Below are 24,849 nucleotides of genomic sequence, written 5' to 3'. Positions count from 1 at the left end.
TGGTCTCGTCACCCGGCCCTGGAGATCTATCGCCTGTCACTCACTTGCATTTTTAAGCCTGCCCCCACCAGCCCCCTCGTGTATTTATGCACCACCCAACCAGGCATCTCGGGGACCTGCCTGTTTCTTTCTTGTGAAGATATATGAACACCCCAAGTCCGAGCACCTCTGCTCATAAATTTCCTCCGATGCGATGGCGTCTGAGTCTGGCATGGAGAAACAGAGTTCCCTACCAAAATGGGGACTGGGCTTGTCAGGGGGTAGGGATCCTAGGGTGGGGGCTCTGACCCCAGGGGGACCTTAGAAGGAGGCTTTCCTGAATGCTTAGAAAATTCTATCAAAATTTAGAGCTGATGCATGTGTGCTGGAAACAGACAGAAACAGCCACCAACACGGGACCCAGGCAGCCACTCCAATTTTACCCCATTGATCCCAGGCACTGTGGTCATATTTTAGTCCCATTAATTTTTCTCTCCTGGAGAGCAGGTGAAGCCTCCAAGTATACATTTAGGATGAAAATATTCAAATGCCGGGGTCCAAGAGAGGCAGCTACTCCAGGCTCTGGCCCTGGGCTCTCACTGGGGCCCCGGACACCTGTTTCTTGGTGGGGATTGTGGTAGGGAGGTGGAGGAGCAGCAGCCTCTCCCTGGCCCAGGTGTGGGGAACCTGCCTCCAAAGACACTTTGAAAAATCAGTGCTTTCCAGTGGCAGCCCAGGGGCACGGTGGGGAAGGGACGCAGCCCTCCCTCCCTTCCTCTGGTCTGGGGTGCAGGTGCCCACCACATCCCTGCACCCCTACCCTGGACTTACCAGGCCTCAGGAGTGTGGCTCTGGTTCAGGTGCCCACTGGTTTTCCTGGGAGTCAGGAGCTGCCTGCTGGGCCTGCTGTATCATCCTGAATGATACGCACAGAGCAGGCCTGCTGCTGCGGCCGAGAAGGGGGCTGCACAGCTGGCTGGAGGATGGGGGAGGGGCATGGCCCCCAACCTTTGACTTGGAGACCCCCAGCTCTTCTGCCCAGCAGAAGACCTGACTACCGTATGCCCAGGAAAATGAGGGACCCAAGTGCTGGGGTCCTGGCTGGACTCCAAACCCCCTCAAATCCAGGTGACGCTCCCACTCACGGCCCTCTGGAGTTTGTCCCCCCACCTTTGGTGGAGTGGGGCGCAAACCTGGGCTGGGTCCTGTAAGCCAGTTTTCTCAATGCTTGTTCAATTAAAAGGTGGCAGGGGCAGGGACCCAGGGGGCAGGAGGCCAGGGGTCAGCCAGGCAGAGAAGAGGAGCATGCTGATGCTTTTCAAGCAACCTATGCCCCATTCAGTGGGGTTTGCCCCAAGGCTGGGTGCAAGCTGAAGACCTCTTTGGAGGCTGGGGGTCTCTCTAGGGGGCAGCCCCTCAGAGAGGTGGGGTTTGCCCCAAGGCTGGGTGCAAGCTGAAGACCTCTTTGGAGGCTGGGGGTCTCTCTAGGGGGCAGCCCCTCAGAGAGGCAATGTGAGGAGATTTGCCATTTATATCTGCTCCTGGCTCCCAGTCCCTCCACAGCTTCTGTCCCCAGGCTCTCCGCACAGCCCTTAGCCCAATCGAGGGAGTGAGCGGCAGAGCCAGCCCACCCAAGACAGGGTCCAAAGAGGCCCCACTCTGGGTGTGCAGGAAGGGAAAATGCTGGCACGGAGGCTTTTGGGGGACATGCACACCTGGCTCGGCCCCGCCTCGACCCTTTCTGCTAAGCCTTCGTTTTTTCCAGAAGGCATTATCAGCCTATCCCCATTTCACAGGTGTGGAAACTGAGGCTCTGAGATTCACCTGCCCCAAGGTCACACAGCTGAGACCTGGAAAAGCCTGACTTTCATCTCAGAGGCTGTCGTTTTTATGGAGGGGGGTGCGGTAACGGCAGGCAGTGCCCCCCGCCCCACCCTCAGCATCAAGCGGGTGACCTGTGGGTTTCAAAGGATGGAAATAGGGGCACTTGTCTTTAGAGGCAGGTCGGGGCATGGAGGCTTCGCAGCCTCCTCCCATCCCCTCCCCCCAGGAACGACGACGAGGATGGCCTTCAGGTGGGGCGAGGGGTGGGGAGCACCCAGTAAGTTCAGTTCGGAGCGAAGCCCCCCCCCCCCCGCCGCCGCGCCAGGGGTTGGACTCAGGGGCTGGTACCGAGGAATGTGACCCCTCCGCGTGCGTGGCTGGACGGTCCCCGCGCCGAGCGAGGAGGCTCGCAGCGTCTGGGGGAGGGCGGCCCAGTTGGGAGGGCTATGGGAGTCCGGAGAGGGGTCAGCGACTCGGCCAGGAGGCGAGGGCAGCCCCCTGGTTTCCGGGAAGGGCAGGGGGCTGCGTTCTGGGGGCGCGGGGCGGGGTGCGGACTGCGAAGGGGGACGGAGGGGAGAGAGGAGCTGGGGAAGGAACCGCTCGGAGGGACGGGGCAGCGTGCGGGCTGCGGCAGCGACCCCAACCCGGGCCCCTGGGCTCTGTCGGGCTGAACCTGCGCCCGCTCCGCCGCCGCCAAGTTCCTCCAACTTTGCCCGCTGCGCTCGGATCGCGCGCCGGGCCTGGGGGCGCAGCAGGGGCCGGGGGCGCACGCGGCGCACTCGGGGACGCCCGGGGTTCGAGGTGGCGGGGGACTTGGCCGCGCCGCTCCCCGGGGGTGGTACGGGTCTCAAGTCCCCCAGGTTCAGCGCCCGGCCGTGCTCGCCGCTTACCTGCCAGCCCGGCCTCGGTTCCGGGGCTGCGCCCGCCGCCGCAGCCGTCCTTCAAGCTCTAACTTCGCTCCCGGGATTGAAATTCCTCCCCAGCTTCGCCCATCGATCTGCGCGCGCGGCCCCGCCCCTCGCCGCGCGGCCGGGGGAGAATTCAAGCTCGCCCTGCCCCCGCCCGCCCCCCTTCCCTCCCTCCCTCCCTCCCTCCCTCTCTCCTTCCCTCCCTCCCTCGCTCCCTCGCCCGCCTGCGCGCTCCCTTCCACCCCCTCTTCCTCCGGCGCGAGTCCGGCTCGGAGCCTCTGGCCCTCCCCTTCTCTCCCCGGCCTCCGGAGCCCCTGCTCTCCTCCGCTCCCTGCGACGCCCCGCTCCTTCCCTCTCCCGGCGACGCGCAGGGGCTGGGGGAGGAGGGGAGGTCCTAGAAAGCGCAGGGGGCGTCCTCGCTGTCCCGTCCCCGGCCCTCTCCGCCCACATCTAAAAGGTGGTGGGGGTAGGTGGGTGGGGGGAGTGGGGGCGACAGCTGTTGGCTGAACGAGCCACCCGCGACTCCCATCACCCGAAGCAAAGCCAAGGTGTTCTCAGGTCCTCCCGTCGGTCCGCCCCTTATCCGGGAGGGCAGGGACCTAGGGGCAGAGAATGCGGGGCGCAAGCCGGGCCCCGCTTCCTTCCTTCACTCACCCCAACCACTGGGAGGACTTAAGGGGACTCTCGAGCACTCTTCGGCTCAGTCTCACCCTGACAACCTGCCTGTGCGGAAGCCCCCGTCCGCATGTTACAGGAAGGGAAACTGAGTCAAGAGAGGCCCAGAGTCTCGCCCCACACGGCGCGTCGGAGGCAGAGCCCCAGGGGCAGCCTGGACCCGGGTAGGAGCCCTTGAGACTCCACGCTTGGGCCGGGCAGGCCCCGGAGGTGCCTGGACAAGCCCGCGTTCCAGAACGGCCGGCGCCTGGGGGCCCTCTCCAGTCCCCGCGTAGCCTGCGCGCCCCCGCCGGCGCCCCCTCCCCGCTTCCTGTCCCCCGCCCGCCTCTGGTTCCCGGCCTCAGTACCCCCGGCACGCTCTCCGCTCGCCGCCAGCAGCTGGGCAATTCAACGAGCATACAAAAGAGTTGACTCAATTCAAAGGCAGCAAATCAAGAAAAATCCTATAGTGTGTGGGGACCGGAGAGGGAATGTGAATGAACGCCCACGGCGCCGTTCAGTCCTATAGGGACTGGCCTAGCCCGGCTGCAGGGCCTGACACGCCTGGGTCCTAGGGTTCTCTAGTAGCCAGAATCGGGGAGTGGGCTCCGAGCGGCCTTGGCTCCCAGGCATCCAGAACTGGCCCGAATTTAGGAATTTGGAGCTTGTGGCCTCCTTTGGCTGGCTGGGTGGGGCTCCCGTGATGGGGGTGCAGAGCCTTGAAGGGGAGTGCTAGGACAAAAGCCAGTGCGTCCCCACGATTTCATGCAAGTACTAGGGGGGCAGGGGGCCTGGAAACCCAGCACAGCCCCAGGGGCCAGCAGGAAGAGCACTGGTGGTTTGGAACACCTAAGCTCTGGCCTTTCTCCTTCTGCCCCGACCTGGACCACGGTCAGAGCCAGGCCGCAGGCCAAGAGCAGGTCCTTGTTTACCCACCAGATAGATACTGCAAGCCTGAGATGTGCCAGGCCTGGGCCTGTGGAACGAGGCCGGCGGTGAGAGGGGCACCCTCTCCTCCCTGCCTGTCTGTGAGGTCTCCCCAGCGGCAGCTCCACTAGGGAGAAGCTGGTCGGCCCCCAGAGCTTCCTTGGCGGGGCTTGGAAGGTCCCGGTATGCTACCCTCCAGCTTCTGGCCTCGCCAGCCCTGTGCAGATGACCACCGGCCTCGGGGCCCCAGCCTGTCCATTCCCCCTGCCAAACATAAACCCCAAGAGAGGTACTGGTTCCCCATTTCCAGCAGGTTCTCCCAGGCCTGTGCTGGTCAAGTGCAGCCGAAGCTCTGGAAGGAGCCTCCTTGGCCTTCGCAGGTGTCCCCCGTGTGCCCTGCGCTGTGCTGGGCGCCTGCCCGGAGGAGTCGCACCAGGACGTCCTGCTACTTCCCAAGAGCAGGCATTATGAGCCCATTTCCTTGGGGTGCAAACTGAGGCCGGGGGCCTCTTCAGAGGGCCCTTGACCGGTACTGCCTGACCCCAGAGGTCAGTTCTGCGGCCACTCGGGGTCTGAGATCCACGGAGAACTTCAGAGGTCAACTGGAGGGGCAGGTAGGGGTAAGCGCGGGGCCCTGTGAGGCGAGATCCCGCAACCTGAGGAGCCAGGACCCCAGCAGAGAGCGAAACCTGGAGCTGGGGGAGGGGAGGGCAGAGGACCGGAGGCGGGGCTGCACGGCGGGGGTCGAGTCCTCGTGGCCGCCCCGCAACCCCGAGCGGAGGCTGCGCCGTCCGGCTGCGACCGAGTCCCCGGAGTCCCGGCCGGGCCGCCCCTCCCCCGTGGCCGCGCCGATTGGCGGCCTGCGTGTAAGTCATTAATTCTGTTATCGGGACGCGGGCGCCGCCGCCGCGAGGACATCTGTCCGGGGCCCAACTCCGCGCTCCACGCCCCCCGCCCCTCCCCCAGACCCAGAACCGAGGAGAGGACAGGACGCGGCGGTGAAGCTGAGAGGTTGGAAGCTGGAGGGCGGCGGAGTCCCGGAGTTAACGGGGAGGGGGGCGGGGCCGGCGCTGGCCCTGGGGACAAAGATCCCCACGCTGCCTGCGGACTGGGCTCTGCAGACACCCAGGCAGAAGAAGGACTCCGTATTCCCTGTCCCCCAGATCCTCAAATCCACTCAGGCTCTGACCTGAGTGTCGGGGTGGGGTGGGGGAGACCGAACCCTCCTGGGCCCTCGGGGCGCGCGAAGGCGACGCTGAAGGGGGGACGCCGGGACGCTGCTTCCTCCCCGCACACGCCGCCCGAGCTGCATCCCTAAACGCTCCAGGAGCTTCGCGGGTGCCCCCCACCCTCCACAGCCCCCAAGGCTGCCCCCAGCGACCTCCTCTCGCCCGCAGGCGCGGGCGAATGTGTTGCGCTCGCCGTGGGCTGGGAGGAAGGGCGCGGATTGCAGGAAGTCCCCGCTCCTCCCTGGGCAGCCTGGCCCCGGGAACTCGCGCTCTGCCCCCGGCGGAGGACTCGGTCGGGAACGGTGCTGAGATTGCGCGGGTACGGACCAGGACCCTGACCGGGTGGTCACCGTGCAGTTTGGGAAGAGAAAAAGTTCCGGGGGGGCGACACCCCGAGATCGAAGAGGGGATAATGGGAGGAGAGCAGGCGGCAGGGAGGGAAGAGCGGCGGCAGCGTAGCCAGGAGAGCTGGGGGTCCGCTCTGGGCCCCGGGGTCCCGCCCCACTCGGCAGCCCAGCCCAGCCCCACCGCGTCGGCTTCCCGGACCGGGAGAGGCTTAGGTCACCGACGCCTATTAATAACCGCGAGCGGGTCCTTCCCGGGAGCTCCGCAGCGGCGGGCAGGCTAGCCCGGCCACCGGCTGGGGTGGGGGCGGGGGTCCCGTAACACCCCCTCCGGAGGCTCAAGCGGCGCGGGGCGGGGCGCTGCGCCCCCCACGCAGGCTTTGCGAAGGCAAGGCACCCACAACCTACTCCCTCCCCACCTCCGCCTCCAAGACCTGGTTTTAGATGAAGAGGGGTTCGTCTGTGGTTCAACTTGGGGCGCCGCGGCTACCCCAGCGCACTCAAAGGCGCGTCCAACCCCCTCCCCCTCTTTCTGCCCAGTCGGCTTTTTGCTCTCAGCGAGCTCGGTAAAGTTTCGGGGTCCCCGCGGCGCCTCCCTAGCACTAGGGGTCCAGAGTCCTGGCCCTTCCAGCCGCGGCGTCGGGGAGGGAAGTTTGTCCGGCCCAGGCTCGGCGGCCGCGAACTTCGGGTGCGCCCGCCTCCGAACCCGGGTGGGTGGATGGGGACACCCCGGAACCGCGGGCCCCGAGCGCCGCATCCAGAGCCCCGCGGGCGGGGGGACTCGGCCCTGGCGCGGACGCTGAGGTCAGGGCACCCGGGATGGGGTGGCCCGGGCTGCAAGAGCCGCTGGGGACCCTGTGCTGACCCCCGCCGCCCCCCCGAGAGAGTATCTTCTTCCCTGCCTCCCCCAGGGGCGGAGACCCTCCGATCCCGCAGCGGCGGCAGAGGGGTCCCCCGGCCCCGGACAGCCCCATGCACCGCAGGCCCCTTCTTACCTGGGCCGGGGTGCGGGCCCCGGGCTGGAGGCACGGTCGCGGGCGAGCAGAGCGCGCGCACCCAGGTTCCCCGAGCGCGGCGGCAGCGGCGGCGGCTTCCCCTCCTTCCTCCTCCTCTTCCTCCTCCGGGCTCGCTGGCTCCAGACAGCCCTCCTCCCCCTCCCGCCCTGCCGGCCCCTCCCGGAGCCCGCCCGGCTGGACTCGGCCTGCGACCCGGAGCCCAGCGGAGCCGGCGGGAGCCAGGCTGCGGCGCTCACTGCGTCAAGCGCCGGGCGAGCGCGGGGCGGCGGCGGCTGCGGGGACAGCGCGCTCGGAGCCCGGGGCTGGCCGGGCAGGCGGGGGAGCGGCGGCTCCGGCTCCGGCTCCGGCTCCGGCTCGGGCGCGGGCGCGGGCGCAGTGGCGGCGGCCGCGGCAGCGCCGAGGTTGTAGCACATTCTTTCTGAGCGTGATGGAAGGTTTCCTGTGGGAGAGCGCGCGGGGAGGGCTGGGGAGGGGGCGGGGGCCGCGGCGGGAGCCGTAGGGGCAGGGGGCGGGGTCGCTGCCCGCACGTCGGTGGGCTAGGGGGTGGCCGGAGGGGGGTTCCGGAGGGCAAGTTGGAGCCAGCACCGGGGGCGGCGTGGGAAGCCGAGAGGCGGCCTCTCCCACTCCTCCTGGCCCGCCCCGCGCGCCCCTTGCCTCCGCCCCAGGCCACCCAGCGGCTCCCAGGCTTCGGTTTGGAAGAGAAGCATCCGAAGGTCTGGGGGTCGGGACCCTGGGTGGCGCTGGGAGGTGGGCACCTGGGTGCGGACACGGCTGTGCTCACACGCGCCCGGCAACCGAGTGGAAGTTGACCCCAAGTCAGACCCTGTGTGGGCGCGCGCGTCCGCGAGGGCCAAAGCACAGCCCGCAGAACGCGCGTTTGCTGGGCAGGGGAAGAGCGGGGCACTTGGGGGCGGGGAGGTGGAGCGAGAGGGTGGTCGGCCCCCGGCGGCCCCACGTCCCCAGGGACTCGCCCTCCCCTAAGGTCGCCGACCCCTCCCTCCTTTCGCTCCCCGTAGTGCGTCGCCCCCCGCCTTTCGGCCGGGAGGAGGGGGAGGCGTGGGAGCGGCCCGGCGCCTTCCGATTCCCGGAAGGTTCGGTTTAGCGGATTTCCCTCTCCCCTTCATGCGCCTCCCGAATCCCGGCGGATCCGAAATCGCTCCCTCGGGCTCTAAGCCGAGGGGTCCCCCGCCGCTCCCTGGTGGTCCCGAGCCCTCGCCGAGCGGTCTCACGGCTTCCCAGGGCGTCTCCCACTCCCAACCGCCCCTTCCCCAGCCTGCGGCTTTCGCGTGGGCTAAAAATTCCAAACCAGGCTCAAGAGCGCCCTCGCCGGGCTAAGCCCCCGCGCGCCGCTTCACGAACCCGCGGCGTTCGGAGTTGCCGAGCCTGGGACCCCCAGCGTGCGCTGGGCACGACCCTCTGGACGCCGCTGCCAGCGCCGCGCCCCGGCCAGGGAGCCCCACACCATCAAGAAGGCAGGGAGGGGGAGGGGAGGAGACTGCTAGAGGAGAGGGGGCGGCTCCCCGGGTGTCCTTCCCGGAGGAAGTCCCGGGACAGGGATGGTAGGCCGCAGAGATCGCGCCCCGAGGATGGCCGAGCCGGGGATGGGCGCGCGGGGCTCCCGTCCGGATGCGGGTCCAGCGGCTTCTCCACAGCCGAGAAACTACGTCCAGCCCGCGGGGCGGCCGCCCGCCCTCTGAGCTCCTGGCATCCGATCCTGAGCCTCCACCACTCTTGTTCCTGCAGGACGGGGTTGGGGGCACTGAGACCGTGATTCAGGCCAGGGCATGGAGGAAGTGCCACCGCCTGCTCCCGAGATTGCTGGACACGAAGGGTGGAGGCCGAGGACGGAGCCCCTGCCTGCGGCTGTCCAGCCCTTAGTCCCTGCGCAGGGGCACCCAGACCTCCAGGGAACAGGGAGCCAGAGCGGGCAGAGCCCAGCCTGGGGGGTCTCTTGCCTGGTCCTTCAGGGAGGGGCCCGGCTCTGAAGCGCGCAGTGGCCTAGGTGGGCACACAGCCCCTTTCTCTCACTTCCCTCCTCCCCTGCTTGCGGGCCTGGAGAGTCCCGGACCTGGCTCCCTGGAGGAAGCTGGAAGAGGGGAGCTGTCCTGCGGGCTTTCCAGGGCGCTGAGGTATTTCAGCCCTGACTGACTCCCTCTGCAGCTCCTTCCAATGCTGAAATATGCCCTCCTGACCCGTGAGAGGGCAGGGCCCCCCGCGGGGCCTGGCTGGCCTCCGGCTGCTGTGCCCCAAAACCCTGACACACCTCAGGCTGGGAATGGGTGACCCCAGGACAGACCCAAAGAGAAGAGGTGGGTTGGAGGCTGTCTCTGGCCTCTTCTGGAGCCTTCTCTCCCGGCCTCTATTTGCCTCTGTCAGAGGGTATGTTTGTTCTCTCTCTCTCTCTCTCTCTCTCTCTCTCCCTCCCCCCCCCCCCACCACTCCTTTTCCATCTCTTTCCCTCTTCCTCTTCTTCTCCCCTCTCTCCCTTTCCTCCTCTCCTCTCTCCTTTTCTTTCTCTGTCTTCCTCTCTTTCTCTCTGACATTCATCTCCTCCTGATCCCCCTCCCCCAGCAGACACAGGTACCCAGAGGCAGCTTATGTGGTGTAGACACATTACAGCACATCCAGGGAAGACGCACAGGCAGGGAAGATGCGTGTGGTTACCCACCCCAGCTCCCCCTACAAGCCTGTCCCCCATGTGAAGATGCCACAGCCTCACTGGGACAGGAAGACCTGGATCCCTCCCCACCCCATATCTCTCACTGTGGTTGTGCAGAGAGTTGCAAAGGCATCCTGCTTCACACATCCCCGAATTGCACACACCCCACCCCACCCCGAGTAACCCTCACACACGCACGCACACTGGTGTGGCACAATGACCATCCCTCCCGTGATGGAGCATCCTAGTGGCTGGGGGCTGATATCGTCATTTAGTCCTCACAGCAACCCTAGAAGTGAACTAGCTATGAAGATCTCCAGTTCCCAGAGGGTAAAATCGAGAGGTCCAGAGATCAAGTACCTTGGTCAGGGTCACCATAAACTGGAAATGGCCAGGGTTTGAATCCAGATGGTCAGACTCGAAGGCCATTGTACTAAGCATGTTCCCATCTGCATGCACACGCATTCACGCAGTCACTCCACCCACACGTACTTGCTCAGGCCTCCTTTCTGAGGTGCTGCCACTGCCCAGCAGCGGCCCCAATGCAGCAGTGACAGCCAGTCCATCAGACAGCCTGTCTTTCCAGAGATGAGTCGGCTGGGCCAAGACCTAGGGCAGAGCTGGGGATGGTGGGTGCACCCCCAGCCACCTGGGCACCGTTGCCAGATCCAGGGCTCAGCAGGCCCTTCTGATGTACACGACAAGGTCCTCGTTCAGAATAAAACAGCCCAGTTTAAGACCTGCCTGGGCAACATAGTGAGACCCTGTCTCTACAAAACAAAAAATGAGCTGGGTGCGGTGGCGTGCGCCATGGTTCCAGCTATTCAGGAGGCTGAGGTAGGAGGATCACTTGAGCCCAGGAGGAGGAAGTTGCAGTGAGCTATGGTTGTACCACTGCACTCCAGCCAGGGCAACAGAGCAAGAGTCTGTCTCAAAAACAAACAAAAAAAGAGCTAAACTGCCAGTAAGATTCTCATTTTTATGGAACCAAATCAACCACCATCTCATGACCCACCAGCTACTCTATAGGGGAGAGGCTGGTCAGTAAGAGCCGGAGGGGCCTGGGGCTGTGGGGCCTCAGGGCTTCACTTTTCTTAGGTGGTTGGAAGCGCACACACCCCCTCCCCCGCACCCTGCCACTGACAATCCTGTGTCCCTGGACACCCTGGGATTCCCTGGGCAAGTTCTCACTGTATTGTATAGTCAATGACTTGATGTGTCAGTTTCATCCAGCAGAGTGTGAGCTGGAGAGAGCAGGACAGACGGACTCACCTCCAGGCCTCAGTGCCCCACTCCAGCCCCACATTCCCGCACCCACTTCCAGGATAAATGAGGACTCACCTGATGGCTTTGATACCTTTGCACCCCTGCAGGTGGTTCCTGTGTCCTCTCTGCTGAGGATGGCCTGGTTGGAAGCAAATGACCCGGTTGCCAGAGTGTGTTTGTGGAAGCAGGGGAGGGACAGAGCACCTGGGATAAATTGCGAAGGAGCGGGGAGAGAATTCCGCCCCCCGCATCCTAAGAAAATGGTAACCAGAGAAGAACGGTGACAATCTCTTCCTGTTCCCAGAACTTCACAGTAAGAACAACAAACGCCCGTAAAACCCCGAAGCCATAGATTAAATGCTATGTCCAATTTCTATCTCAGGCAAAGAGCCAGTTCCCTCTATATAAAGAGCTCTTACAAATCAATAAGAAAAAAAATAGCCAAGAGGCAAAAAAAAAAAAAAAAAAAAAAAAGGCAGAGGTAATGAACAGAAAAGGAAATCAAAAGGATGTTTAAACAAATGAAAAAGTGCCTACGCTCACGCTTAGTTTGAAACTTTACTGATGTGATTTTTCACTCATCAGATAGGCACAGATAAAACAGTCTAAGGACACACCCTGTTGCAATAGTGTGGGGAAGAAGACACCCTTGGAACCTCTGAAACAATGTCAAAATTCCAAATATACACACCCTTTGGCCCAGCATTTGCTTCTAGGAATCTGTCCTCCAGATACTCCTCGCAAATGTGAAAAATGATATATTGCTTTGTACAAGGTTATTCGCCGAAGCACTCTTTGTAATAGCAGCAGATTGGAAGGAGCCTAAGTGCCCGCTGACAGTGGAGTGCTTAAATCATCATGGCACATCCAGCCGGATAAAGGTGGACTGATTGGAGTTCATCTGTGGATGTTCTTTAGGATGAAAAAGCAAAAGGGGCTGGACAGTGTATATGGCACTTTTTTTTTTTTTAGACTGTGTACAAAAAGGAGGTAACGAAATGACATTTTATTTGCCTGCACACACTGATTTCTGGAAGGAGACCCAAGAAACTAGAAATAGTGGGTGCCTCCTGTAGGAACCTGGGGACTGCAAGGCTAGGGGAGAGGGTGGAAGGGGATTCATTTCTTTTTTTTTTTTTTTGAGACGAAGTCTCGCTCTTGTCCCCCAGGCTGGAGGGCAGTGGTGCGATCTCAGCTCACTGCAACCTCCACCTCCCAGGTTCAAGTGATTCTCCTACTGCAGCCTCCCGAGTAGCTGGGATTACAGGCATGCACTCCCATGCCCGGCTAATTTTTGTATTTTTAGTAGAGACAGGGTTTCACCATGTTTGCCAGGCTGGTCTCGAACTCCTGATCTCAGGTAATCCACCCACCTTGTCCTCCCAAAGTGCTGGGATTACAGGTGTGAGCCACTGCGCCCGGCTGGGGACTCAATATAAAAAAATAGTTTTAATGTATTATTTATTTACAGACAGTGAAATTCATAGTTCTTCAGTTTTTGTTTTGTTTTCTTTTTTTGAGACGGAGTCTCGCTGTGTCGCCCAGGCTGGAGTGCAGTGGCGCGATCTTGGCTCACTGCAAGCTCCGCCTCCCGGGTTCACGCCATTCTCCTGCCTCAGCCTCCGAGTAGCTGGGACTACAGGCGCCTGCCACCACGCCCGGCTAATTTTTTCTATTTTTAGTAGAGACGGGGTTTCACTGTGTTAGCCAGGATGGTCTCGATCTCCTGACCTTGTGATCCACCCACCTCGGCCTCCCAAAGTGCCGGGATTACATGCTTGAGCCACCGCGCCTGGTCTGTTCTTCAGTTTTATACTGCTGGGAACTACAGTTCTGAAATCGGACAAATGTGGACACTGGTTGCCATCACTACCCAGCTCAAAATATTGAACATTCCCATCACCCCAGAAAATGAGACTTCTCCCTGTGTGCCCCTGTAATGCCATTTGAATTCTGTGCGATATGCAGACATGTTCCTTTGTAATAAATTTCAATGTGAAAATGAAAATGGAAAATTGTTTTCTAACGTCTCATCTGGTCCCCACTGTAATCCAGGGAGGCAATCCTTCCTTTCCCCTTTTACAGGTGACAAAACTGAATTTTAGGGAGTGACTTGCCTAAGGGGATCCTTTTTCTTCTCCTGCATGTAGGCTGGGATGGTTTTAGAGCAGAGGCAAAAATGCAAAAACAGCAATCGTGTGACTTTTAAAACTAACTCTGGGATTAAAGGGAGCTATGTAAAGAGCTAACTAGGTTTTGTTAAAGATTTACAGGAGTGGCCAGGCGTGGTGGCTCAAGCCTGTAATCCCAGCACTTTGGGAGGCCGAGACGGGCTGATCACGAGGTCGGGAGATCGAGACCATCCTGGCTAACACAGTGAAACCCCGTCTCTACTAAAAAATATAAAAAACTAGCCGGGCGAGGTGGCGGGCGCCTCTAGTCCCAGCTACTCGGGAGGCTGAGGCAGGAGAATGGCATTAACCCGGGAGGCGGAGCTTGCAGTGCGCTGAGATCCGGCCACTGCACTCCAGCCTGGGTGACAGAGCAAGACTCCATTTCAAAAAAAAAAAAAAAAGGCTTACTTGATAATGCACATAGCGTACAATTCACCCATTTCAAGTGTACAATTTGATGGGTTTTTTTTTTTTTTGAGATGGAGTCTCACTCTGTCGCCCAGGCTGGAGTGCAGTGGCCGGATCTCAGCTCACTGCAAGCTCCGCCTCCCGGGTTCACGCCATTCTCCTGCCTCAGCCTCCCGAGTAGCTGGGACTACAGGCGCCCGCCACCTCGCCCGGCTAGTTTTTTGTACTTTTTAGTAGAGACAGGGTTTCACCGTGTTAGCCAGGATGGTCTCGATCTCCCGACCTCGTGATCCGCCCGTCTCGGCCTCCCAAAGTGCTGGGATTACAGGCTTGAGCCACCGCGCCCGGCCAATTTGATGGTTTTTAGTATGTTCGCAGGGTTGTGCAACCATCACCACCATCTAATTTTAGGAAATTTCATCACCCCAAAAGGAAACCCTATATCCACTACCAACCATTTATCATTCCCCACCATCCCCCAACAACAGTAAGCAACCACTTATCTGCTCTGTCTCTATGGATTTGACTATTCTAGATTTTTTTTCTTTTCTTTTCTTTTTTTTTTTTTTTTTTTTTTTTGAGATGGAGTCTCCCTCTTGTCACTCAGGCTGGAGTTCTGTGGCGTGATCTCAGCTCACTGCAACCTCTGCCTCCCGGGTTCCAGCAATTCTTCCACGTCAGCCTCCTGAGTAGCTGGGATCACAGGCATGCACCACCATGCCCGGCTAGTTTTTGTATTTTTAGTAGAGATGGGGTTTCACCATGTTGGCCGGGCTGGTCTCAAACTCCTGAGCTCAAGTGATCTGTCCGCCTCAGCCTCCCAAAGTGCTGGGATTATAGGCATGAGCCACCATGTCAGGCCTGTTGTAGATATTTCTTATAAATGGAATCAGACAATATGTGGTCTTCCGTGACTGGCTAGTTTCACTTAGCATTGTTTTTGAGGTTCATCCATGTTGTAGCATTTCAGTATTTTCTTCCTTTTTATTGCCAAATAGCACTCCATTGAATAGCTGGAGCACATTTTATGACCTGTTCATCAGCTGATGGGTATTTGGGCTGTTTTCACGTTGGAAATGTGAGTCACACAGCTAGGTACAGTCAGGTACTAGTTCTCATGTGCACATATGTTTCCATTTCTTTTGGGTAAATACCTAGGAATGGAATTGTTGGGTCATATGGTAAGCCTATCTTTCACATTTTGAAGAGTTCACAAACTGTCAAAATGGATACCACACGTTATGTTCCCAGCAGCAATGTAGAAGGGTTCCTATTTCTCTGCATCCTCGTCAACACTTTATTATTATTATTATTATTATTATTATTATTATTACTATTTCCTGAGATCTGAGATGGAGTTTCACTCTTGTTGCCCAGGCTGGAGTGCAGCGGCACGATCTCGGCTCACCACAACCTCTGCCTCCTGGGTTCGATTCTCCTGCCTCAGCCTCCAGAGTAGCTGGGATTATAGGCATGAGCCACCACACCCAGCTAATTTTGTATTTTTAGTAGAGATGCGATTTCTCCATGTTGGTCAGGCTGGTCTTGAACTCCTGACCTCAGGTGATCCACCCACCTCGGCCTCCCAAAGTGCTGGGATTACAGGCATGAGCCACGGTGCCTGGCCAACACTTACTATTATTATTATCATTTGAGACAGGGCCTCACTCTGTCACTGTCAGGCTGAAGTGCAGTGGTGCAATCTTGGCTCACTGCAACCTCCGCCTCCTAGGCTCAAGCAATCCTCCCACCTTGGCCTCCACAGTAGCTGGGACTACAGCCATGAACCACCACGCCTGGCAAATTTGTGTATTTTTAGTAGAGATGGTGTTTTACCATATTGCCCAGGCTGGTCTCGGACTCCTGGGCTCAAGCAATCCACCTGCCTCAGACTCCTAAAGTGCCTGGCCTCAACACTTATTATTATCTGTCTTTTTTATTATGGCCATCCTAGATAGTGTGAAGTTGTTATCTCCTAGTGGTTTTGATCTGCATTTCCCTGGTGACTAATGATGTTGAGCATCTTTTCCTGTGTGATTGAACTTTTACATATCTTTTGGAGAAATGTCCATTTGAATCTTTTGTTCATATTTAAATTGGGTTATAATTTTATTATTGAGTTGTAAGACTTGTAAAATATATTTTAGACACACTCCCTAATTAGATGTATAATTTGCAAATGTTTTTCTCCCTTTCTGTGGGTTGTTTTTCATTTTCATGTTGCCGTTATTTGTAGCACACAAATTTTAAATTTTGATGAAGTCCGATTTTTTCTTTTGTTGTTTGAGCTTTTGATGTGGCATCTGACAATCTTTTCCCTACGTCGAATATTTAGTTCTGTATTTTCTTCTAAGAGTTTCATGGTTTTAGCTCTTCTGTTGAGGTCTCAGATGCATTTTTTTTTTTTTAAACAGAGTTGTGCTCTTGTTCCCCAGGCTGGAGTGCAGTGGCAGGATCTCAACTCACTGCAATCTCCACCTCCCAGGTTCAGACAATTCTTCTGCCTCAGCCTCCTGAGTAGCTGGGACTACAGGCATTCACCACCACACCCAGCTATTTGTGTGTGTGTGTGTGTGTGTGTGTGTGTGTGTGTGTGTGTTTAGTAGAGACAGGATTTCATCATGTTGTCCAGGCTGGTCTCGAACTCCTGACCTCAGGTGATCCACCTGCCTCGGCCTCCCAGAGTGCTGGGATTACAGGCATGAGCCACCATGCCCAGCCTTGGATGCATCTTGAGTTGATGTTTGTATATGGTGTGAGGTAAGGGTCCATCTTCATTCCCTTGCATGTGGCTGCTACTTGGCCCAGCACCATGTGTCAAAGGACTCCTCTTCCCCTAGCCCCATCAAATTGTCTTGGCTCCCTTATTGGAAATAAACAGAGTGAAAATACAAGGGTTTATTTCTGGACTCTCAGTTCTAGCCCATTGCAGTACATATCTGTCCTTACCACAGTACCACACTGTCCTCATTACCGTAGGAAGTTTTCACATTGGGAAGTGTCAGTCTGTCTTCCTGCTTTTTTTTCCTAGAAACAGGGTCTTGCTCTGTCGCCCAGGCTAGAATGCAGTAGTGCAAACATAGCTCACTGCAGCATTGAACTCCTAGGCTCAAGTGATCCTCCCATCCCAGTCTCCTGAGTAGCTGGGACTACAGGCATGTGCCACCACACCCAGCTAATTTAATTTTTTTTTTCCCTTTTTTGTAGAGATGGAGTCTTGCTATGTTACCTAGGTTCGTCTCGAACTCCTGGGCTTAAGTGATCCTCCTGCCTTGGCTTCCCAAAATGCTGAGATTACAGGCATGAGCCACCACACCCAGCTGAGTCTTCCCACTTTGTTCTTTCCTTTTCAAACTTGTTTGGGCTCTTTGGGGTCCCCTGCACCTGAACCCAGTGCAAACCCCAGCTGTCCCTCAGCATCTCTGAGTAGCTGGAGCACATGTGGCTGATACTTTCAGGGCTGAGGAATACTGTCAACAAAGGGCACATTTATTAAGCACCTGCTGTGTGCCAGGCACTGTCTAAGTGCCCTGCCTGTGTTAATTCACTTGCACTGTGGGCAGTGGTGCTATTACCACTCACACTTAACAGTGAGGACCCTGAGGCACCGTGAGGCTGAGAAACCCACCCAGGACCACACAGATACTGGGCCGTGGCCACCTCCCAGCAGTTTGTCTGCAAAGCCCAGATTCTTTTTCATTGCTTTTCACATAGAACTTTGAAATGTTTCAAACATCTGGAAAAGTTGAGATGATTTCATGGCGAACACCCAGATGCTGTCACCTGCATTCCAGAACTGACGTTTCACTAGACCCGCTTCATCTTGTTTTTCTGTCCCTCTGCCCACCCAGAAATCAATCTCTTTCCAAGTTGCAGGCACCAGTACGCTCTCCCCCTTAACAGGCCAACTGCTTGTCATGAACTAGAGTTCAATATTCGTTTCATATTTTTTATTCCTTTGAGCAAAATTCACATACCATGAAAAGTATAAATCTGAAGGAACCATTGAATGCTCTAATGGATCACTTCTGCACCCAAACCCTTATCAAGAGACAGACATCAGGCCAGGCGCAGTGGCTCATGCCTATAATTCCAACACTTTGGGAGGCTGAGGTGGAAGGATCACTGGAGCCCAGGAGTTGAAGAACAGCCTGGGCAATGCAGGGAGGCCCCATCTCTACAAAAATTAAAAAATGAGCCAGGTATAGCAATAGCGGCACGTGCCTGTGGTCCCAGCTACTCAGGAGGCTGAGGTGGGAGGATGGCTTGAGCCCAGGAGGTCAAGACTGCAGTGAGCCATGATTGAGCCACTGCACTCCAGCCTGGGCAACAGAGCAAGACCCTTCCTCTGAAAAATAAAAAAGACAATGCTCCAAAAGGTTGCATACCCCTGCCCAGTGCCTTCCTACCTCTGCCCCCCAGAGGCCACTGCCATTCTGATGTTTTCCACTATAGGTTAGCTCTAGAATTAGTTCTAGTTTGTTAGTTTTAGTCCAGGTTAGTCCAGGGTCGATCTAGTCTGTTCCAGAATTCCACACACCTGGGCTCATGGATATGACCTCCTGGCGAGCGGCTTCTTCCCCCAGTACAGTCTCCCAGCCTCATGCATGGCGTAGGTATCCTCCACGTGGCTGCACCATCTGCTGGTCATCCTCCCCGGGGCAGACACCCTGGACCCTCATCTGCATCACCCATCATATCATTTCTCAGCCAGGAAGGCAACCAGAATTTTTTAAGCCTTTGGACACCCAAGGAGCTCCCTGGTGGCCTCAGCTCTGGCCTCCATGGCTGCTCACTTGTGTGACCCCGTGAAGGTGGCCATACCTCTCTGTGGACCTGGTTCCCCATCTGTTCCTCAGCCGCACGATGATCAGAGGAAGTTGGGGAGGGAGGCAGCCTTCCTGGAAGCCAGAGGTTGCAGAAATGCTGACCTTCATTGGCATCTTCTGTCAGGGATAAGCCGTGGGATCTAACATTAGGTGAGGAGACAGCAGATTATAAATTGCAAACTGGGGCTGGGTGCAGTGGCTCACACCTGTAATCCCAGTACTTTGTAATCCCAGCACTTTGGGAGGCTGAGGCAGGCAGATCACTTGAGGTCAGAAGTTCAAGACCAGCCTGGCCAAAATGGTGAAATCCCATCTCTACTAAATATACAAAAATTAACCAGATGTGGTGGTGAGTGCCTGGTTACTGGGCTGGTTACCTCAGCTACTCGGGAGGCTGAGGCAGGAGAATCGCTTGAACCTGGGAGGTGGAGGTTGCAGTGAGCTGAGATTGCACCACTGTACTCCAGCCTGGGTGACAGAGGGAGACTCTGTCTCAAAAAAAAAAAAAAAAAAAAAAAAAAAACCCTAAAATCAAATAAATTGCAAATTGGGGGTTCTAGTAAGAAGAATCCCAAATTTGTAAATAAATTTTTAAAAAGAAAGGAAAGGAAGGAGGGAGGGAGGGAAGGAGGGAGGGAAAGAAAAAGAAAAATTATATATGTATACACACAACACACTGACACTTTGGTAACCAGTGGACCACATATGCAATGGTGGTCCCAGAAGAGTATAATACCCTATTTTTACTGCACCTTCTCTGAGTTTAGATGTGTTTAGAAACACCGACACTTACCCTTGTGTTGCAGCTGCCTACAGTGTTCAGTGCAGTCACCTGCTGTGCGGGTGTGTAGCCCCAGAGCCACAGGCTGTACCACACGGCCCAGGCATGGGGTAGACTGTGCCGGTTTGTAGCCCAGAGCCACAGGCTATACCGCGCATCCCAGGCGTGCCATCTGCATTCATGTGAGTCACTCTAGGATATTTGCACGATGACAAAAATCATAGAACCATGTATTTCTCAGAACATATCCCTGTTGATGAGTGATGTGTGACTCTGTGTGTGCGTATACACGTGTGTGTATATATATGCAGACACGCACACACATATGTAGCCTGGCAGAATCATGGATGCTGCCTTTTCTCTGTCTGCCTTATTTCATTTCTCTGAATTGTCCATCTTCACCAGCAGCAATGTGCATTGCAGCTGGGCGCCATGTTCCCAGGAGCCAGGGCCTGCCCTCCCCGGCTGCTGCAGGGGTACACTGGGCGGGGCGAGGCTGGGTGCCCCCTTCGCTCCCCCCGCATGCTGAAGGCTGGGGTGCAGACGCCCTCCTCGGTGATGAAGGCAAATGGTCCAGGCCTCAGGCTCTGCTCACCTGGTCCCCTGTGATTCATTCTGCTTTATTCAGACTAAAATAGGGCTTAATGAGAAGATAACAGGAGTGACATTTTGCAGGCTCCTACGTGGACTGTGCCCGGAGGGATCTTATTTCTTAAAACAAGTTTCAACCGCCAGGATATTTCACTTGGAAGGAGAGACCTGTGATGTCTAGGACTGGTGAGGAAATGGTAGAGAGGCCTCAGCCTCCACCCCGTGGGGTCCCTGGGTGGAGATGGAGGTGCTGTCAGCAGCCACCTGCAAATGTGGCCTTGAGCTCGGCACACCCCTCCTGCTGTTATGATGAAGGGGGGGCCTCAGGACTTGTCTTCCCTCCTCCCCAGCTTCCCTCTGTGAGGGATCAGGCTGATCTGATCATCACTGTCACTTTTGTACACAGTAGATGTTCACAGTAGGCGCTTTGGAACTCGGGTATGCCCTTCCCCAAAGCACACCCTCAGCAAACAGCCTGTACACGCTGGGCCATTGGCTCCAGGACCGGTGCCCTGGCCTGCTCCCAGAGCTGAGCGTGGCGCATTCCTCCCCAAGGCCTGACTCACTGCAGCCAAGCACTGGGGCCCAGATGCCCGCTGGCTCCAGGAGGCGGATGGGCAGGCAGGGCGGGGTCTGCATAGGAGCTGGTCCCCATCTCTAGCAGGGTGCTAATCTGGGCCTGTGTTCAAGCACATCCTGCAAGTGTGTGAGTGTCTGTGTGCATGCATGTGTGTAAACATGTCTGTGTGCATGGTATGTACCTGTGTGCACCTGTGCATGTGTGTATATGAGTATGTGAGCCTGTCTGCATGTGTGTGCACACATGTGTCTTGTGCACCTGTGCATGTGTGTATATGTGAGCATGTCTGCATATGTGTGCACACGTGTCTTGTGCACCTGTGCATGTGTGTATATGTGTGCATGTCTGCATGTGTGCACAGTATGTACTTGTGTGCACCTGTGCATGTGTGTATATGAGTATGTGAGCATGTCCGCATGTATGTGCACACATATGTGTCTTGTGCACCTGTGCATGTGTGTATATGTGAGCATGTCTGTGTGGGTGCACAGTATGTACCTGTGTGCACCTGTGCATGTGTGTATATGTGAGCATGTCTGCATATGTGTGCACACGTATGTGTCTTGTGCACCTGTGCATGTGTATATGTGAGCATATCTGTGTGTGCACACATGCATATGCCCTTGTGTATGTGTGCCTGCATGTATGTGTGTGTGCTTCTGTGTGTGTGCATGCCTGCATGCTTGTGCACATGCATGTACCTGTGTGTGCCCATGCATATGTGTGCATGAATGCCTGCATGTACACATGTATGTGCCCTTGTGTGCATGTGCCTGCATGTATGTGCACGTGTGTGTGCCTGTGTGCATGCCTGCATGCTTGTCCACACGTGTATATGTGTGCATGCATGATCACCCTATTTCTTTCCTCCATCACATATTAGCATCTACATGGAGCACCTGGGGCAAGAAGGGCTAACAAGGTGCCGTGAGTCTGCACCTCAGGCCACACAGACAGGTGCAGGTGACAGGGCCCGCTGGTGTAACACCACAAGGAGCTCATAGCATTTCTGCAGGGAGCCCACATCTGTCCCTGTATCTGCGTCCCGGGGCCACCATAACAAAGTGCCATACGCTGGGGGGCTTAAGACAACAGGCATCTGCTCTTTCACAGCTCTGGAGGCCTGAAGTCCAAAGCCAAGGGGTTGGCAGGGCTGCGCTCCCTCTCATAGCTCTCGGGGAGGATCCTTCCTGCCTCCTCCAGCATCCCTGAGCAAGCCCTGGTGCCCCATGGCTGGTAGACACGTCACTCAGTCACAGGGATGTCTTTCCTCTTGCATGTCTGTCTGTGCACAAATTTCCTCCTTTAAAAAAATAATTGGCCGGGCGCGGTGGTTCAAGCCTGTAATCCCAGCACTGTGAGAGGCCGAGACGGCTGGATCACGAGGTCAGGAGATCCAGACCATCCTGGCTAACACGGTGAAACCCCGTCTCCACTAAAAAATACAAAAAAACTAGCCGAGCGAGGTGGCGGGCGCCTGTAGTCCCAGCTACTTGGGAGGCTGAGGCAGGAGAATGGCGTGAACCCAGGAGGCGAAGCTTGCAGTGAACTGAGATTGCACCACTGCACTCCAGCCTGGGCAACACAGCGAGACTCTGTCTCAAAAAAAAAATAAAAATAAAAAAATAAAAAATAATTGAGGTCAGGCGTAATGGCTCACGCCTGTAATCCCAGCACTTTGGGAGGCCGAGGCGGGCAGATCACCTGAGGCCAGGATTTAGAGACCAACCTGGGGTGGTGGCATGCGCCTGTAATCCCAGCTACCAGGGAGGCTGGGGCAGGAGAATCGCTTGAACCCGGGAGGCAGACGTTGCAGTGAGGCAAAATCGTGACACTGCACTCCAGCCTGGGCAACAGAGTGACTCTGTCTCAAAACAAAACAAAAAACATAACAAAACAAAACAAAACATTGAGGGTGGGGGAACAAGGTCTCGCTCTGTTATCCAGGCTGGAGTGCAGTGGTGCGATCACAGCTCACTGCAGCCTCCACCTCCTGGGCTCAAGTGCCTGCCTCTCAGCCTCCTCAGTAGCTGCAACTACAGGCATGTGCCACCACGCCCGGCTGAAATTTTCCCTGTTCATGAGGACACCAGGCACACCGGATCAGGGCCCACCCCAAGCACACTGGATCAGGGCCCACCCAATACACTTTAACTTAATCACCTCTGTAAAGACCCTGTCTCCAAATAAGGTCACATACTAGGAATAGGACACCAATGTGTCTTTTGGGGACACAGTTTAGCTCATGAGAATCCCCATCTCAGCTCCTTCAGCAGTCCTGGAGCTTGACTTTATTAGTCCTTTGATGAAGTCAGGGTGGTGTTGAGGCTCAGAGATGTCCAGTCCTTTGCCTTAGATCACCCAGCCTGAACACTAACATTCCCCACAGCAAGCTGGTGCCACAAATACCAAGAGGGAGCTGATCTCCGTCCCAGGCAACCCAGGGTGGCTTCCTGGAGGAAGTGTTGTTTGATACAGGTTAGGGGGATTTTTAATCACTTACAAAAGCATCAAGAGTCAAGTTTCAGGGAAAAGTCCCACCCCTGATGGGGGTGCTCCCCTCGCTCTCCCCACCCTCTCTTTCAGGCAGAGCCTCCCCCACCCAAGGGCAAGACTGTGGTTGCCCACGGCCTCCTGCTCAGAGCAGACCTCAGGTCCCGGGTCCCTGTCTCAGTTCTCTGAGGCTACACAGGTTGGCCTTACCCCTTGATGCTGCCTGGTTCTGCTCACTCCACCATGCAAGTCTGGGCCTCCATCCCTGCCCGCTCCAATCACGCCTCCCTCAGGCTGTGACTGGAGCCAGCCTTTCAACATTCCAATATGGAAACCCTCATGTTCTCAGAAAAAGTCCCCATCCTTGGCCTAGAGGACCCAGGGCTGTATCTAGCGCTTCCCTCCAGGCCTTGGCTCATACTGGTGCCTCCGCCTTGGGTGCCCTCCCAAGCCTTGGCTGGCTTCTCCCACGCTTCCGTCCGTCAGCTTCAGCTTAGGGGTCCTGGGCCTGTTCAGGCGCCCGTCCATGGGCCCACTGCCTGGGCCGTCGTCGTGAGGTGCCCTAGTGGGCAGTGTCTTGCCGGGAGGGGCTTATTGGACTCTACTCCAGCAGCACAGGACTTTGAACCTACCTGGCTGGGGCCAAACCAGCCTGGGGGAGGGGTGGGCAGGTGGCTCCAGGGAGCAGGGTGCTTTGGCAAAAGGCCAAAAGTCCCAGCACCCCCTGTAAGCCGCATCCTTGCCAAATGGACTGGCCCAGCCGTGGCCCCTACTTCAGTTCCTCTTCTCCCACAGTGGGCCTTCCCTGCGTCTCCCATGGGAAGGCCGCTCGCTCCAAGCCCCCATCGTGACAGAAAACCAGGCCTAAGTAGGAGCTCGACGGGGCTCTGCGGCTGCGGGGATTGATTGGGCTTCCTCTGGGAGGGGACCCGGCACCTCCACGTCCGTCTCCTTGGCAGGAGCTCCCTGGTTCTGGCCTCATCCGTAAATGACAGCGGCCTCCATTCACAACCACCCTCATCTGCCTGGCTGGGGCACGCCGGCCCTGAAAGCCGCCCCTGGGTGGGCATTTGGGGCCTCTGCAGGGCAGAGCTTCAGCTCTGAGGCCAGGTCAACGGCTGCAAACCTCAGAGCCTGCTGGAAGCTGACTCCAGAGAAATCACTTCCTCCAGGGCTGCTGGTGTGTGGACCCTGAGCCCACAGCCTGACTTACCGTGCTGCCCGGCCCCTGGGCCTCCGTGAAAGCACGAATTCATGCAGAAAACCGGGCAACTATTGGGGATCCAGCCCTGGACCCAAAAAGCCATCTCCTCCAATCACCTCCTCCAGTGTTTCTTCCCAGGACTCGGAACTCCCCCCACTGCTTCTGATAAAAATAAAAGCCACCCCTCCATGATGCGGATCTTCCTGCTTCTCCCAGTCAAGTCTCCCTACCCAGTGAGCATCAGGATGTGCTTGATTTCCTCCATTGCCAGGGAGCTCACTACTGCCCAGCTGTGGCAGCTGCTGGCCTTGTGCACCTGAATTTACTCACCAGGCTCTGTGCTGGGGAGGGATGAGCACCCCCTCACTGCACCAGACAGCGTGGTCCCTGAGGCTGTCCCCTCCTTGCTCTTAGCCAGTCTCCTCCACATGGCCCCTCCTCCAACCTCATCACCTCCACAGGGTCTCAACAAAGGCCCCCTCTCCCCTCTACCTCTCCTGGTCACCCGACCACCAGCGTCACCCTGCGGACACTGATCTCTCGGGAGTCCCTGTGGAGCAAATCCCCAAAGCTGCCCATGGAACTAAGCAGCAATGTTTCCCCACGGTTTGAGGCCCACTCCACCCCAAATAACCTCCCTTTTTTTTTTTTTTTTTTTGTGAGACGGGGTCTCGCTCTGTCGCCCAGCCTGGAGTGCAGTGGTGCGATCTCGGCTCACTACAACCTCTGCTTTTTGTGCCCCAGCCTCCCGAATAGCTGGGATTACAGGCGTGCACCACCATGCCTGGCTAATTTTTGTATTTTTAGTAGAGATGGGGTTTCGTCATTTTGGCCAGGATGGTCTTGAACTCCTGACTTCAAGTGGTCCACCCGCCTCAGCCTCCCAGAGTGCTGGGATTACAGGCATGAGCCACCGTGCCTGGCCACCTTCCTTTGTAAAGCCGCCTTCTCAAACTCCTCCTTCAGCCCGGACAGCGCTCACC

At 57.2% G+C, this 24,849-nt stretch overlaps 3 protein-coding genes across 13 annotated transcripts in view; 1 reads left to right on the top strand and 2 right to left on the bottom strand.

Annotated features, from left to right (window-relative positions):
• ELFN1 (extracellular leucine rich repeat and fibronectin type III domain containing 1) overlaps nt 1-6,985 on the bottom strand; it is an 83,138-nt gene extending 76,153 nt beyond the window's left edge. The window contains exon 1 of one of the 2 annotated variants that reach the window (XM_050784229.1): nt 6,861-6,985. The gene's annotated coding sequence lies outside the window, so the exon portion shown is untranslated. Of the gene's footprint in view, nt 1-2,693; nt 2,772-6,860 lie in introns of those variants that run through there. The other variant, XM_050784230.1, reaches the window with a different exon arrangement.
• The window catches only part of NUDT1 (nudix hydrolase 1), a 1,171,653-nt gene that overhangs the window by 597,800 nt on the left and 549,004 nt on the right, over nt 1-24,849 (bottom strand). The window lies entirely within an intron of this gene.
• PSMG3 (proteasome assembly chaperone 3) overlaps nt 1-24,849 on the top strand; it is a 585,180-nt gene that overhangs the window by 468,573 nt on the left and 91,758 nt on the right. Inside the window, exon 1 of one of the 9 annotated variants that reach the window (XM_050784296.1) lies at nt 2,564-2,567. The exons of 7 other annotated variants lie outside the window; for them this stretch is intronic. The gene's annotated coding sequence lies outside the window, so the exon portion shown is untranslated. Of the gene's footprint in view, nt 1-2,563; nt 2,568-19,906; nt 19,911-24,849 lie in introns of those variants that run through there. One more of the 9 variants, XM_050784291.1, reaches the window with a different exon arrangement.

Source organism: Macaca thibetana, chromosome 3 (assembly GCF_024542745.1).
Source record: "Macaca thibetana thibetana isolate TM-01 chromosome 3, ASM2454274v1, whole genome shotgun sequence".
In the NCBI taxonomy this organism is placed as follows: Eukaryota; Metazoa; Chordata; class Mammalia; order Primates; family Cercopithecidae; genus Macaca; species Macaca thibetana.
Note: the sequence above shows the minus strand (reverse complement) of the source record. Positions and strands in the feature narration are given on the sequence as shown.